General features: G+C 44.2%; 1 long non-coding RNA gene across 1 annotated transcript in view; it reads right to left on the bottom strand.

Annotated features, from left to right (window-relative positions):
• LOC146193475 (uncharacterized) overlaps positions 1-17,014 on the bottom strand; it is a 92,795-nt gene that overhangs the window by 14,283 nt on the left and 61,498 nt on the right. The window contains exon 5 of the long non-coding RNA XR_014706458.1: positions 3,086-3,196. This is a non-coding gene — a long non-coding RNA (uncharacterized LOC146193475). The remainder of the gene's footprint in view (positions 1-3,085; positions 3,197-17,014) is intronic.

Here is a 17,014-nt window from a genome sequence, read left to right on the forward strand (position 1 = left end):
CGCAAGGTGGTAGACATAAGTAAGTACAAAGCGGGGAAAACTGAGCATGCCCTAAAGAACAGTCGGACCCTGAAAGCGGTTAAGAGGAAATTAGGCATAGGCAAAATCAGATGTACGCCCTCAGGGACAAGGCGGGCAGTGTTATTACTAACATGGTCAAGATAATGAAGGTATTCGAGAAGTTCTGACCTATACAGTAGCCAAAGCAGTAAGGAAAAAAAAGAGATTGGCTTAACAAGATTATTTTCAGGGCTAGTTGGCATTGCACCATAAGTTTTGAAACTCTGAGGCAGACATGGACGTCCCGTCCACTTCTCTCGTCCCTTTCTGCCCCAGGGACTCCAAATGTTATGCTGAGATTAGCTGTAGAGAAGAGCAATCGACGTTCTGAGAAAGGACGAGGTTAAGGAAGTCTTCGAAGTTATGAAAAGTGGGGAAGCAGCAGGGAAGGTTGTGCAACTGCCAATTTTTTGAAGGATGGGGAATATCGTGCTATAAAAACTGGCCGTCCTGTATACGAAATGCACGACGACATTGAAACTACCGGAATCACGGAAGCACGCAAACATTATCTTCCCTCATAAGAAAGAGGAAGCTAAGGACTTGAACAGTTACATACTATCAGCTTACCATCCGTTACCTACAAGGTATTCACAAAAAAAATCGCTAATAGGATCAGGAAAGCCTTATACATTAATCAACTAAAGGACGAGGCAGGATTTTGGAAAGGGTACTCTACCATTTACCATATATGCACTATCAATCAGGTGATAAAAAGTGCTCGAAGTATAACCAGCCCTATACATAACATTCATTGAGTACGAGAACGTATTTGACTGGGTCGAAACCTCAGCAGTCACGCAGGCATTGCGAGATCAGGGCGTAGGTAAGCAATATGTGAAAGTACTGGAAGATATATATACTGACTGCACAGTAGCCTTAGATCGGGGTAAATAAAGTGATAAAATTCCAATTAAGAAAACTTTTAGGCAGAGATACACCATCTCGGCAGTGCTTTTTACAGCTTTCATATAGGATGTATTCAAAGACATGGAATGGGAGCAGTTAGGCATCAGGGTCGATGGAGAATACCTCAGTAATCTGCGATTTGAAGATGACATTGCCTTGATAAGTAACTCAGGAGATGAACTGCAAATAATGATTGGTGACAGGAAAAGTAGAAAGGTAGGCTTGAAAATCAATATGCAGAAGACTAAGGCGATGTTCAAAAGCCTCGCGAAGACAGCAGTTCACGATTTGTAGTTAAGCATTGGAAGTAGTAGGCGAATATGTCTACTTAGGATAGGTAGTGACCACACACCCAGACCATGAAAGGGAAATAACTAGGAGAACAAGACTGGGATGGAACGCACTTGGGAGGTACTTACACGCTATCACTAGCAGCTTACCGGTATCACAAAAGAGGAAAGTGTATGACTGTTGCCTCCTACTGATACTCATCAACAGGGTTGAAACATGGAAGCTAATGAAAAGGGTTCTATCTAAGCTGAGGACAACACAGAGGGCTATGTTGCGATAAATAATAGTGGCAATGTTAAGAAATAAGAAGCGTGCAGTGTAGTTGAGAGAAATATCTCAAGTAACTAGCTGAAATTATGAAGGAATGGGCATGGGCAGGACATTTATTGTGAAGAGCGGATAACCGATGATTTCTAAGGGTACCCAACTGGATCCCAAGGGAAGGAAACTGTACCAGGGCGGCAGAAAATAAGCTGGCTGGATGAGGTTAAGCAGTTCGCAGGGGTCGAGTGGATGCAGCTTCTACCGTAGTGGGCTAATTAGAGGAAAATGGGAGAGGCGCTCGTCTTGAAGTGGGTATAGTCCAGTGGATGATGAAGACACTTCTAAAGGGCCGCAGAGGTATTATGTAAATTTCAATGTGATGGGCAAATTATGAAAACTAGTATTAAGGTCGGTTCACATGTCGTTAATGTGCCCCGTTCAGTTTTTGGGCGCCGTGTGGTAAACTGCTTTTACGTTAGCCGTGCAAAGACCGCATTTTATGCATTTTTTTTATTAATCGAACACATTGTCTTTTTGCTTCCTATTTTTTACACGTTCATTTTATTTCTAGACATGATTTTATGCTTATAATAAGGATAAGGAACAATTTTAGTATTTCAATAGCACCGCTATTTTTTTATTTCATAAGATGTTTACATAAATACTCATACTTCTATATAGGATAATCTGTTATGCTGGCGTATGTGGCATGGTGGAAGTAAACGACCTCAATTTAAGACTGTTCATTTCGATGCTAAGCCTGAGTGGAATAGACTTCTGTTTTAAGTCAATAATATATCATGGCTTGTCAAAGTAGGATGTAGTTCTTAATACTAGATAAAACGATTGAAGAAGGCGTTTCTCCGCTTATGTAATTGTATGTTATATAAGGCTATCAACAAATGTACAGGAAAACAAACAAATATCTCTCTAAATCAAGAAAAACGAAAATTGATGTACTTCCTAAAAGCTATACAAATCAACCTTTCTGTAAATTTAAGCAAGCAGCTGCGAAATTTGGAGTTCGCGTATTTTTGTAGCTCTTATAGTTTGAAGAGAGGGCTCTAGGTAATCAAAAGAGGGATAACACATTATGCGAAATAAAGCAAGGATGGCGTATTACTTTTCGCAGTAAGGTTAGCGGATTTGTTTAGAACATATAGAAACTGGATGTTTAGTCTAGCAGGTTGAGTACATTAAGTATTCTTCTAAACATAACATTCATTCTGGGAAACCAAAGTTTCAAATTTTTGAATCAACAGTACCCATGCTTGCAGTCCAACTGCGAGCGTAATGCGCCAGTCTCTTTTTTTCATAACATGCAATGACTAGCAATGATTAAAGTGCCTAGATAAATCTCTAATATATTTTTATTTTTAAATAATAATCAATTTTTTCACTTTATGTGCTCAACTGATTTTTTGTCTCTTAAGTGACGACACTTTCAGAAGTACGAGTGAGCACAAAAGCAAGTGCTCTCATGACAAAATACTTCTAGAGCAGCATAAGCTGGACCATCATATTGAGAGATTGAAATGTGGAAAGGGAGAATAGTTCTTACAAGTTGTGGAACGTTTTGGCATGATTTGGTAAGATTTTTCAGTTCACAGACACCCCGGGAACAGGAGCCCAGCCTCCACTTATCTTCGTTGTCAGGTTCCTTGTCCATCTTCTATGAAATAACAAGAGAACAGCAACTGTTAGTTTTTATTTCCTTCCAACTGTGACAAAGAAAGAGATAAGGATGGAAAGCGAGCATTCGGTATCTCTGCTGTTGAATGTAATGGTGATGCGAAATAGTTTCTTTCATTTCTCTCAAATTACCAGAATGTGAGATTTTGATGTAATATTTTTTTGGGTCCTAACACCCAATGACAACTCAATAAGAGGTCCATAAATGTCCCATTTTTTGCAATGAAGTATCTAAATTAGCTTCATTCATCTACTCCATTTGAGGTCATGGCATGATACACTTATTTAAAGCTTGAATTTACAACACAACCAATCGATAGTGTCGTGGCGATGTAATGCGAATTTTCCCCCAGTCGTTTTCTATGTGGGCTGTCATGGGTAACAAACTAGTGCCGCGGAAGCACAGCTGTAGGATATCCTCTAGCAACCATGCTCACTAAACCCTAAATTAGCGTGAACCAGTTAAAAAGGTAAGTTCAGGATTGCGTTTTATATTGTAACGGGGGCGCGCTATAATAAAGTTCTGCAAAGCCCAGTTTAGGGATACCTTTGATGAAAAGGGCAACCTTTAGGTTTAAAGGGGACATTGAAATGCACAAATTTAGGAAAGCAATGTTGATTAATAACCCTGGAGTGAAAAACCCTGACATATGACTTCTGTTATACGTCCTGGTATTCTTATTTTGTGCAGTCGTTACGCGAATGGAACACCTTACAACCATGCATTACCGCACAGCCTACATTTGAAAATTTGAAACAAAATTATCTGCTTGCTGAAAAGGCAATCTTTTTCTTATGCATACTGTTGACTGTTTCTTCGTGTGCATTTGTTTCCTCCTATTGTGTTTATTTGTGAACGCACTCCTGTTTTGCCGACTTTCGGGCTTGACAGTATTTCAAAGAAACAAACAAATAAAAATTACAAAAATTATTGAAAATTGATAGACTGGAGCTTGGACCTTAGATCCTTAATAAGATAGAGCTGAGTTGGATCACTAGAGCTGGTCTAGATAGGTAAGACCAGGGTTTATCATCTTTATAGTTTCTTGCTCTTGAGGAATAGCGTACAAAGCAGCGACGAAGCGCTCAGCAGGGCCATATACTTTACAACCCATATTAACGAGGTAGTTTTAAGGGTCCCGTCCTCCAGAAAATTCAGCGTCTGCATTATCGGCGTTATGGCCGTCGCAGCTGGAGCAGAAATCACAGGCCGGCTCAAGCGGGTGGTGCTTTGCAGCTGATGCGACCGAATACATGACCGGCCACTGACTGGCCGTAGGCCTGTGCGACTTCACGTGTCTAGGGATATTGCCGACAGGAGCTGTCAATTCAGCTTCACATTTGAGATGGGAGGAAGAAAGCAGGCGAGTTCAATACACTTGAATTCCGATTCGGACGTGGTATATATCTGAGGCAATAGAGGGGTATTCGTACGGCTCGATGCAGCGAGGCTTTATCTGTTTGTCGGATGGTCTTTTGTATATTGATATATGACTGTGTGCAAAACGGTACGAGTGAAAGAATAGACACGAATGAAGGGATTATTGACAAATTGCTAAATGCTGGTAGGCAAACAAGGATCCGCCAGAGAAGATACGCAGGCCAGCTGTTAGCGCTGTGACACCCCACCGCTAAAGGCGGGACGCTGACGACAGCTTAGTCACATTGTTTATGTCAACATAAGTGTACGACAATTCGTGACTTTGTTGTCGCTTGTGTCAAAGCAAAATGCACGGTTTTTACTGAGATAATAGAACTTACAGAGGTTTTCTTTCCCCTGCCACTGTGATTAAAAATCAGTATTCCCTTGGACGTAGAAGGCGAAAATGGAGCAAAACAATAAAGAAACGCGGACTCCGTGATTGGTAAAAATTAACAGGAACCGTAATTCTACCGTTGGCCGCAGCCGTTCCTTAGTCTGCACCAGCTAAGGATCCCGTTCCCGAGCTCGCATTTAAGCTCTCGCGGCGAACACCGTCCTCCACGTCAACCACCTTGGCTTCGCAAACCGTGCGATGCTTTTTATAGCTGAGGCGGTTCGATTAATCTCATATCAAGCACATCCACGCGCCGATGAGGTGGCAGTGTCGGAGCGAGGAGAGATTACTGGTGCGGCCGAGTGATCGTCCCAACTGACGTGTTAGGCTGCTACGTTCAGACGTTTCTAAAATAGCATCAACGGATGAGTCATGTATTGTGACAGGAAATAGAACATGGCTCCTGGTTTGTGCAACTTCTTACCTTTACTTTGCTGCTGCACCTCGTTATATAAACCAACCGAGGTTCCCAGGTTAGACGCTTTTTCGGGAGTGTAAGTGTTTAAACCTTAAGTGGCTTATTCCAAAGTTGTCGGCTTATCTGATACACGGGGCGCAATAAAACAAAAGTATACGTCATGCCACAAATTTATGCACCTGATCTCTTTGTGTAGCAAGAGTATCATGCATACTGAGACGACGACAGAATCGCTAACGCTGGGGAATTAAAATAATTTTGAGATAGATGTGAAAACCTAAATACTTATAAAGGTTCGGAACATCGCTGACATAGCATAACCATCAGATAAAAACACACCTACGCTTAAGGGGCAATGATTTAACGATGATGCAAATTTCAAGTGGAGAAAAATGTGTGTAAAAATTGCAGTTACGCAACTAATTATGAGGTGGATATTGCCTCCGCAATTAGCGTGACACAGTGATTAAGGCCCTCTGATATAGATTTGAAGGGATGAGGTTCAAAGCCTGCTCGGCACTGCTTTTTTTCCTAGTTTTACTTTAATTTTTTTTAGAAGTACGCGCACCAATAAAAAGCTTGTAACAGCTTTTTAGCCCTTGTTTTCTCTCCGAGCAACTATTTGCGATAATACTGAGTCAACCTCTACGGCAGTCTCACCTAGGTTCGTGCATCTATATTGTCGTAGTAAATCGATACGCACGGTCACGTATAACTTTTGCACAATATTTTGACATAAGAAATTGCTTGCCAAAGCAATGAACTTCAACTGAGGAGGATTTGGGCTTTCTTTTCTGCTCCGAGCCTGTAAACAGAGGCACCTCAAAAAAGATCCCTTGGCCATCGCTGCATAGCTGTGATATGTAAGCACCGATCTCGAAACATACCGAGACTAAACTGGTTGAGTGTGGCATTGACAAGCGCGGGTTTTCTTTGGGTTATTCTCATTGGCTCAGAATATATAGCACATATACACTGTAGGGGATTGAACAGTGGGAGATTGGCCTTAGCATGGTGCCGACACATGATGTGTATATTCACCCTGATAGAATTGGTACATTAATAAATCAAGCATCCTAACCTAATACCGGTGTAAAATATTTCGGTAAATGTTTGAGGCGTAGGAGGAGCAGAGAAGAAATATATTTAGGCAAACAAAATTTTAAAGTATTGATACGTGTCAGAAGGTTAGTTCAGACGTAAGTATTATTTAAAATACCCTCAGGGTACAGATGTACGTTACAGAGGGGAGGGGCGCATAAAGGATATATATATATATATATATATATATATATTGTGAGCCTTCTGTGGACCTTCTTTCATTTGTACATGCCATCATCATCTTCTTTCCTTTGTACATACCATCATCATCGTCCCGCGGCGCCGGCTCTGGCGCGTGCCTGGGTTGGTGACCGGATTAAAACGCTGGACAAGGCTTCGCTGTCCTTGCCGCCACGACCTCGCCGTCTTGACCTAGCCTTCTTCCACAAGTGGTGGAGGTGAGAATTGATCCCCTTGCTGTTTTGTGCCCTGCCTCTCGCTGGAGCTACGTTCCGGTCGCTGTTTACCGCCTGCCACCATCGTTATGTCTACCGAGAGCACCCACGATTCGGCAGGACCCTCTACCTCGGCTGCACCACCCCCTCCGACTATGCCCGCACGACAACGCGACCCGCCGCTGTTCGCTGGTCGTCGCGACGAAGACGTCGATGACTGGCTGGACACCTATGAACGCTGCAGTAACTACAACCGGTGGGACGACGCTCTAAAATTTCTGAACGTTTCTTTCTACCTCATTGAGGTCGCCAGAACCTGGTTTATTAACCGCGAACCCCACACCACTAACTGGACAACATTCAAGCAGCAGTTCCGCCAATATTTCGCCGACCCAGCAGTTCGCACTGAGGTCGCGAAGAACAAGCTCGCCTCTCGCCTCCAAGGTCCCGATGAGTCGTACGCGTCTTATATAGAGGCCATACTTGCACTCTGCCGGCGTGTTAGTCCCACCATGCCGGAACCTGAACGCGTACACCACATCTTAAAAGGAATTAATTCTGTGGCTTATAATACCCTGATTGCCCAGAATCCTTCTACTGTTGACGCCATTATTGCGACCTGCCAACGCATCGACCAGCTGCAGTCCTCCCGATTGCAGCCCAGCATTGCTACAGGCCCGACCTATGCTGACCTGGATCTACGGGCACTGATTCGAGCCATCATCCGGGAGGAGCTCCAAGCCTTCAAGCCTGTCTGTCGACACGGGTGCGATCATTCTTCCGTACCTTCTAATGACGCCGGTCTACGCAACATCATTAAAGATGAGCTGGCAACAATCACGCGACCTATGCCGTCCTACCCTCCTGCACCCCGCCAAGCATCGACTTACGCGCACGTCGCAGCATCACCCCCTCCTTTTGTTCCGCCGCCCCAACTGGCATCGCCCTACAACCACATCAACGCCGTGACGACGGCTCAGCCTACGCCACCCTATTACGCACCCTGGCGCCCCTCTCGCCCAGTGTGCTACTACTGTGGAATACGAGGACATATATCCCGCTTCTGCCGTCGCCGTATTCAGAACGAGCGGCGTGGTTATGACGCATTCGAAAGTGACGTACCCTCATATTATCAGCGACGACCTCCTATGTCCAGCCCACCTCGAAGATAATCCCCACCTCCAGAATCCTCGTCTGAGCCTCGTGGAACCCATGCGTCCCGACGTCGGTCCCTATCCCCATACCGCCGCTCAGTTTCCCCTCTCCGACCCGCAACAACTCTCCCTGTCCGCCATCCGGAAAACTAAGCGTTGCAGTTTCCGGAGGTCAAACTGCAGTCTGCGAACTTACCAAAAGTCCTCCAGATCGCCCGTATAATGTGATTTCTGTTATCGCTGAAGGATTACCGGTAGAAGCATTGATTGATACAGGGGCTGCAATTTCTGTCATTCACGCTGATTTGTGCTACCGTTTGCGAAAAGTTACGACACCATATGATGGGCCTGAACACCGTGGAGCCAATGACGTCCCTTTGCGCCCTTTAGCAAAGTGCACCGTACGAGTTGTTATTGACGGCGTCCGCCATCATGTGCAGTTTTCTGTGCTCTCTCCATGTGCGCATCTGATAATTTTTGGATGGGATTTTTTGTCAACCGCTTCGGCATTAATTTCTTGTGGCGACCGTGTTATCCATATGACAGACAGCGATTTTTCATCTGAAGTTTCTGAAGGACATCATCCCCTCGTTGCCGCCGCTGATACTGTTCTGCCTCCTCAGTGCGAAAAACTGCTTACCGTTGTTTCTGACCACATCGCTGACGGGGACGTACTCATCGCACCATCTTATCGCTATCTTGAACGCGGTATCGCCTTCCCGTCTAGTCTTGTGAGGTTCTGCAACGGCTCAGCGACAGTAGCGGCCACTAACACTTCACGTGAATCCCTCGTGCTCCGAAAAGGAACTTCTCTCCCCTGCAAGGTGGATGTTCAACCTTTGTCCTTGATGGTGCTCATCGCCCCTCAGTCTCAGCACCGTGTTTCGACAGACGTCTCTCTTTCTGTTCTCACAAAGACTATTAATCCTAACCTCACGCCGAACCAACGCCAAGAACTGCTGACATTGCTTCGACAACACCAAGCCATTTTTGATGCCACTTCCCCACCACTGGGACGGACTAGTGTTGCGCACCATCGCATCATTACTGAAGGTAACTCTATCGTTCGCCGACGGCCTTATCGGGTTTCCCTCTCTGAACGAAAGGTAATTGAAGAAAATGTAAATGACATGCTCCATCGCAATATTATTCGTCCCTCGACAAGTCCATGGTCCTCCCCAGTAGTGTTAGTTAAAAAAAAGGACGGCTCGGTACGCTTTTGTGGTGATTACCGCGCACTCAACAAAATTACCCTCAAAGATGTATACCCAATGCCAAGAATTGATGACGCCCTTGACTCTCTCCAACGCGCCGAATATTTCTCGACTTTGGACCTCCGCTCAGGTTATTGGCAAATACCTATGCACGAGGACGATAAAGAAAAAACCGCTTTCGCAACTCCTGATGGCCTTTACGAATTTAATGTTATGCCTTTCGGACTTTGTAACGCACCAGCGACATTTGAAAGGATGATCGATACTCTGCTTCGTGGCCTAAAATGGAGAACCTGTTTATGCTACTTGGATAACATTGTCATCTTTTCGTCAACTTTTAACGACCATCTCACGCGCCTGAATGAGGTCCTCACGTGTCTCGCTTCAGCGGGCCTTCAGCTCAACACCAAGAAGTGCCACTTTGCACAGAAGGATTTTAAAATATTGGGACATCTAGTCAGCCATGATGGCATTCGTCCAGACCCTGAAAAAATTATTGCGGTCTTGAAATTTGCTCGTCCACAACGGACTACAGAGTTGCGCAGTTTTCTCGACCTGGCGTCTTATTTCCGGCGTTTTATAAAGCATTTTGCAAGTATTGCTGCTCCCCTCCATCAACTACTTAAAGCACGCAGCCCTTTCGTGTGGACTGAACAGTGCGAAGCTGCTTTTAATAACCTGAAGCACGCCCTCACATCAGACCCTGTTCTTGGCCACTTCAGTGACAGCGCTCCAACCATCCTGCACACTGATGCCAGTGGTATCGGTCTTGGCGCTGTACTTCTGCAGCGCGATGCAACTTCGCGTGAGAAAGTGATTGCCTTCGCCAGTCGGACTATGACTCCAGCTGAGAAAAACTACACTATTACAGAACAGGAGTGTCTTGCCGTCGTCTGGGCTGTCCAAAAGTTTCGCCCTTACCTATACGGTCGGCACTTCACAGTTGTGACCGATCACCATGCTCTTTGCTGGTTGTCTTCGCTCAAAAATTTGACAGGCCGACTTGGCCGTTGGATTCTACGCCTGCAAGAATACGATTTTGACGTCATTTATAAATCGGGTCGCCAACACCAAGACGCCGACGCTCTTTCTCGCTGTCCACTTTCGGAATCGGCTTGCTGTTTTTCTTCCCAATGCATTTCCACCTATGACCACAGCCGACCATCTCTTTCCCCGACGTATATCACAACAGTTTCATTTGACGACGCAGAGAACAAACACACTCTCCGCTCACAGCAATTAGCCGATGCCTACTGCCGTCCCATCATCTTGTGGAAGAAGGCTAGGTCAAGACGGCGAGGTCGTGGCGGCAAGGACAGCGAAGCCTTGTCCAGCGTTTTAATCCGGTCACCAACCCAGGCACGCGCCAGAGCCGGCGCCGCGGGACGATGATGATGGTATGTACAAATGAAAGAAAATGATGATGGCATGTACAAATGAAAGAAGGTCCACAGAAGGCTCACAATATATATATATATATATATATATATATATATATATATATATATATATATATATATATATATATATATATATATATATATATATATATATATATGCTTTGTTTTTCAGATAACTTTACGCTTAGTGTATTAACCTTCTGTTTTTTATATATATAACAGAAGGTTAATACACTAAGCGTAAAGTTATCTGAAAAACAAAGCATATAAAAAAGAACAACAAGGTACACGGGTAATTTAGGACGACGGCATAGCTGTAAAAAATAACAATATAAAAATACAATAAGCAAAGTAGTATACAATGAAGATAAGCAAATAACCATAAATGAAGTTTTAATACTATACAATAAAGAAAGTTTGTAGCGCGGATTTAAATTTTTCTTCAGTTATACTTGTTAGGAATGCTGACAGGTTATTCCAATCATTACAGGTGCGGGGAAGAAACGAGTTACAATAGGCAACTGTGTTTGAGTGTGGAATGTTTACCTTTTGACTGTGGTTACGGCGAAATGAAATGTAGTATGGTGGTTGAACCCATAAGGATTGCAATGTTGAGTCATGGTAGTATATTTTATGAAAAAGTGACAGGCGGGATTGCTTTCGTCGAGTCGGTAACAGCGGGAGATGTATGTTTGCATATTAGTAACGCTGGCTGTTTTTTTATAGTTATTTAAGATGAACCGGGCTGAGCGATTTTGTACTGCCTCAACGGAGTGTATGAGTGTTGCTTGACCGGGGTCCAAAACAGAGGATTCGTATTTGAGTTGTGGACGAATATATGTTGTATACATTATTAATTTTAATGATGACGGTGCAAGGGAGAAATAACACGCGAATGTATCCCAGAGTACGATTGGCTTTAGCGATGATGGAGTTGACATGCGATTTCCACGTTAGATCACCAGTAACGATTACACCAATGTAACGGTATGACTTTACAGATTCTAATGGGACGTTATTAAGCATATACATAAAACATGTGACATCAGTTTGAGATACCCTCATTGATTTGCATTTGTTAATGTTTAATTGCGTGCACCATTTACTGCACCATTCGCTAATATTATTAAGGTCATTTTGGATTAATAGGACATTAGAATTATCAGCAAGTTTACAGTACAAGACACAGTCATCAGCAAAAATTTTCGAAGAAACACAGGAAGGCAAGTCATTTATGTGAATAAAAAATAGGAGCGGTCCCAGAACCGACCCTTGCGGAACGCCGGACCGGACTGGGACAGAAGGTGAGTTGATTTCATTAGCATTTATAAATTGTACACGGGACGTGAGGAAAGCGCGGATCCAGTTAATTACAGCAGGGTTAATGTTTAGAAAGCTTAGTTTATGAAGGAGTAGTGCGTTGCTTACCTTGTCAAAAGCTTTAGAGAAATCAACAAATATACAGTCAGCTGAAAAGCCAGAATCTAAATAGGCATGCAAATCATTAGTGAAGGAGACAAGCTGAGTTTCACAGGAGTCACAAGAGAATAGTTTGCGGAATTCATGCTTTGCACTTGAAAAGTAGTTGTTATTTTTGAGAAAGTTAACAAGGATGTGTGTATATAGTGTGCTCCATAATTTTACAGGTACGGATGTTAGGGAAATAGGCCAGTGATTGAGGGGATCGTGTGCTGGACCTGACTTGTGGATGGGGATTACTTTAGCACCTTTCCAGTCATGAGGTAAAATGCCAAGATTATATGATTGCGAAAAAAATGCACTCCAGTATTATTGAACAGTATTCTACAGTGTTTTGCCAAAATTTAATATTTATCTCGTCAGTTCCACAAGAAAATTTGGGTTTAATTTATTTATTAAAGCTTTGATACCTGTTGGTTCAAATATTATGAGGTCCATGATCTGATAATTGGTAGCATTCACAACTAGAATCTGAGTGGTGGGTAGAGGGGATGAAAATGACTGAATGAATGTGTCGTTAAGTGCGCTTGAACAGAGGTGAAACGGCACTGAGTCCCCTGAATTAGTGAGTAATGATAAGTTGTTGTTATTTGTGTTCCCTCATATGATATCCCAAAATCGCTTTGGGTTAGCCTTTAGTAACTGTGGAAGAGTAGTTTTTAAAAAAGAAAACTTGGCTGACCTTAAAGCCGTGATGTAACATTTTGCCTGCCTTTTTGTACGACTGCCAATGAATTAGTTTTAAAGAGTGTCTGGCTGCACGGAATAAACGCTTTTTCTTGTTTGATAATCTGTTCAAATGTGTATTATACCAAGGCGTTTTGCTCTTGGCGTAGGCGGTTCAAGGGGGTCGTATCGGATGGTTAATTCGGAAATTTTATTTTTTAACATGTCCCAGTTAGCCTCTATGGACCGGTTGCAAAGTGATGGCAAAAACAGATTTAGAAATAAGAAGAGTTCGCTGTTGATGGCGGTGTAGTTAGCTTTGTTAAAATCACGAAATTTTCTTTTTTGTCAGCTTGTTTTGTTTGAGTTACCGATAGCATAAAGTGTAAGATATCACGATCGCTCAGCCCGGGCAGGTGTGAAACCATCGATAAGTTGTCTGTTGATGTTGAAAGAAAAAGGTCGAGAACTGACAATATACTTGGTGTTCCACGTGTAGGACGACTAACAATCTGTGATAAGTTGAAGTCTGAGCAAACGGAAAGAAACAGATTAGATTCGGCGGACGGGAGATTTGAAAATGAGTTATCAAAGGACCAGCCGATATTTAGAAAATTGAAGTCACCTAAAAGTAAAAGATCAGCAACAGAAAAGCGAATTACAATATGATTTAGAGAATCGTGTAGGTTATCGCAAAATGATGCGTCAGCCAAGGAGGATCGATAACATACGCCTAATATGACCTTTTTAAAGTTCAGATTCAGACAGCACCATATTAGTTCTTAATTAGTAATAAGAGGCACAACAAAACAATCGATGCATTCACTAATAGCAATTAGGACCCCACCACCAACTCTGCCCGTTCGGTCACTCCGGAAGACAACATATTTCTTTTCGCAATTAAACAGTTCACAATTCCATATTTTGCTATTTAACCACGTTTCTGTTAACACAATAATATCAGCATTACAGTCTTCTATTATCGCGCATAAAATTAACCTTTTTTTGGGTAAAGGCTACGGATGTTTGTATATAACACTGAATATTCGAGGCTATTCGAAGCGCCTACCCTCATATGATCCTAACTAGTAGCTATCATGTGACCAGACCAGAGAGTTCTGCTACGAGTTTCACTCGCGTTTTCTGCTGAATTTTCATAGGAATTGCTGATTTCATGAATGGCGTCTTCACTTTCATTTTAGCCGTAGCACTTTCCTCCAATGAAAATTTTCTTGTAACCAAGTTTAAGGATACGCCACCTTTGGATGTGCCAAATTCGATAAATTTTTTTCTGATATTGCGCGTTGCTGAGCAGAAGTCACCAGTAACTTCTTTACCGCTACTTTTCAGACTCCCGTTTTGAGAAGACTATTTGCTTTGTTGTAGAGTTTTCGAATCTAGCTATAAGTGGTCTTGTTTTCCTATTGACAAAACGCCCACGTCTGTGTGCACGGGAGATCTCTGAACTACATATATCAATTTTCCTAGTGGTCTTTATTATTTCAAGCATTTTTCGCTCTGATTCGGATGATGTTTAATCTGCATTGTCAGTTATGCATAAAAAACCAAACTGTTCCGTCGTTGTTGTTGTTCTCCTCTTGTTCCGTCCTTCTGGCAAGCACCAACCGTTGCTTCAGCTTCGTCGTCTCTCACTCTGTTATCCATCGTCGTCCTCTTCAGTGTCATATAGGAAATATTACCCCGCCACGAAAAGCACCGTCCTGGTGCGTACTATGTCGGGGAATTACAGCTGGAGTGGTTCCACTTCATGGGAGGGACATGAACGATTTCGGTACGTGGTATATTGAACTGTCGGTGTAGGTGCTCAGGGGGGGATTTCGTATGTCACGGAAGTAACTGGCCGTAAAACACAGTAGAACATGTGTTGCGCGGCAAGATCTTCTCACAGAGCGCAACTCTACGAGCGGAAGTCCAGAGCAAGACTAAAGAGTCTGGAGAATAGTGGAAATCCCGATTACGAGAATCATAGCGCCGTTTTTGACAGTTTTGGTAGAAAACCAGTCGGCGGCGAGAAATAACACGGGCAGCGTCAGCTCGGGAGATGGCGTCACGAACATAGGGACTGACATTAGCGGTGGAAGGCAGTACGCTGTCAAAGGGAAGAGAGGGGTCACGGCCGAACAGAAGTTGAAGGGCGAGTTGCCCATTTTATCGTGACGGGAGGAATTATACGCGAAGGTAACAACCGGTAAAGTAATATCTCAGTCACGGTGATCAGCCGATACATACATTGACAGCATGTACGTGAGAGTGCGAATGAAGCATTCTGTGAGGTCATTCGTTTATGGGTAAGCGGTGGTGAAGCAGTATCGGAAAATTTTTTCGACTACTCGAGCAAGAAAGCAACGGCCACAGTTAGTGAGCAGGTGGCCTGGAGCACCATGGAGTATGATAACGTCGTGAAGAAGAAACGTAGCCACGTCAGTTGCACAGCTCAGGGTATCGCTGGTGTAACGGCATAGCGCGTGGTATAGTCTGTAGCCTCCACCATCCATTTATTCCCCGAAGCAGACAGAAGGAAAGGCCCGAAAAGATCAAGGCCAACTCGGGAAAATGGGTCTATTTGAATATCGATCGCCTGTAGGAATCCAGCAGGCACAACCGAGGGCTTCTGCCGTCGCTGACATCTGTCACAAAAAGCCACGTAACGAAGAACATAGCGGTTAAGGCCTCGAAAAAGAAGCGGCGGCGGACGCTCTAGTACGTATGAGATACTCCAAGATGACCCGCAGTGGGCACGTCGTGCAGCTGCTGAAGAACGGTGGAAAGCAGGTGGTCGGGGACTACGAGCAGAAGCTTAGCGCCATCTCGTCGCATATTTTGCCGATATAACGTGCCTTTGTGGGGCACAAACAAAACAAGGGTAGCGTCAGGGTGATCAGTGCTGAGTCGGTTGATAATGCCGCAAAGCTTGGCATCTAAGCACTGCTCATGACGAATGTTTAAAAGGTCAGAGATGGACAACAGACAGGTGTCGTCATCACACTCGCTTTAAGGCGGCGGATCTACCGGGCTGCGGGACAGGCAATCGGCACCAGTGTGTAGCCGGCTGGACTTGTGGACGACCGAAAAAGTGTATAACTGAAGACGCAGAGCCCAACGCAGAGACGACCAGTAGGATCTTTCAGCGTAGAAAGCCAACGTAATGCGTGGTGGTCGATGATGGCGGAGAACGGGCGGCCAAACAAGTAAGGGCGAAACTTTGTAATGGGCCACACGAGAGCTAAACACTTACGTTCTGTGATCGAACAATTCCGCTCAGCTGCTGAAAGGAGGCGACTGGCATAAGCGATGACGAGAGTGCGGCCTTTCTGCTTTTGGGCAATAATGACATCAATATCGTGACACTGGCGTCGATGCATACCTCCGCTGGTACTAAAGGGCTGAAGTATGCCAGGACGGGCGGATTGGTGAGCGTTGAAATGAGTGCAGAAAAGGCTATGGTTCTTGTCCCTAGCAAAATGAAACGTCGTTTTTCAGAGGAAGTGCGAGTGGACGAGCCAACTCCGCAAAGTTGGGGACAAACCCCCGAAAATACGAGCAAAGGCCAAGAATAGTACGAACGTCACTGCTACAGCGGGGTGTAGGAGACGCACTTACAGCACGTCGCCCGTTGTACAGTCCATCATACGCTCGAATGTAGCGGGCGCATTAGACAAGCCAAAATGCATCACCGTGTATTGGTATAGGTCATCAGGAGTGACGAAGGCGGTCTTCAATTTGTTCCCTTTGTCGACTGCGATCTGCCAATTATCAGAACGAAGATGAATCGAAGAGAAATAACTCGCACCATGCAAGCAGTCGAGGGCATCATCTATATTAGGAAGGAGGTAAACGTCCTTCTTTGTGACGTTGTTGAGGTGTCGGTAATCAACGTAGAACCTCTCACCTGTTAGGGGAAAGCACACAGTGGAAAACGCAACTGTTCACTGTTAAGGACACAACACAAGCTTCAGCGTAGTCTGTCTCACCTCACAACTCTGGCACGTCGTCGTCTCGTACTGCATAGCGTCACATTACCCCTCTCCCCCCATGCGGGAGAATTACCGCACCGGTGCGTTCTATACCAGTGAACTTGAATGACACGTTTTCAGATGGTCGACATCACGACTTCTGGTTGAGGGGTTGTGGAA

This window comes from Amblyomma maculatum, chromosome 4 (genome assembly GCF_055883805.1).
Source record: "Amblyomma maculatum isolate TAMU_Amacu chromosome 4, ASM5588380v1, whole genome shotgun sequence".
NCBI classification, from domain to species: domain Eukaryota; kingdom Metazoa; phylum Arthropoda; class Arachnida; order Ixodida; family Ixodidae; genus Amblyomma; species Amblyomma maculatum.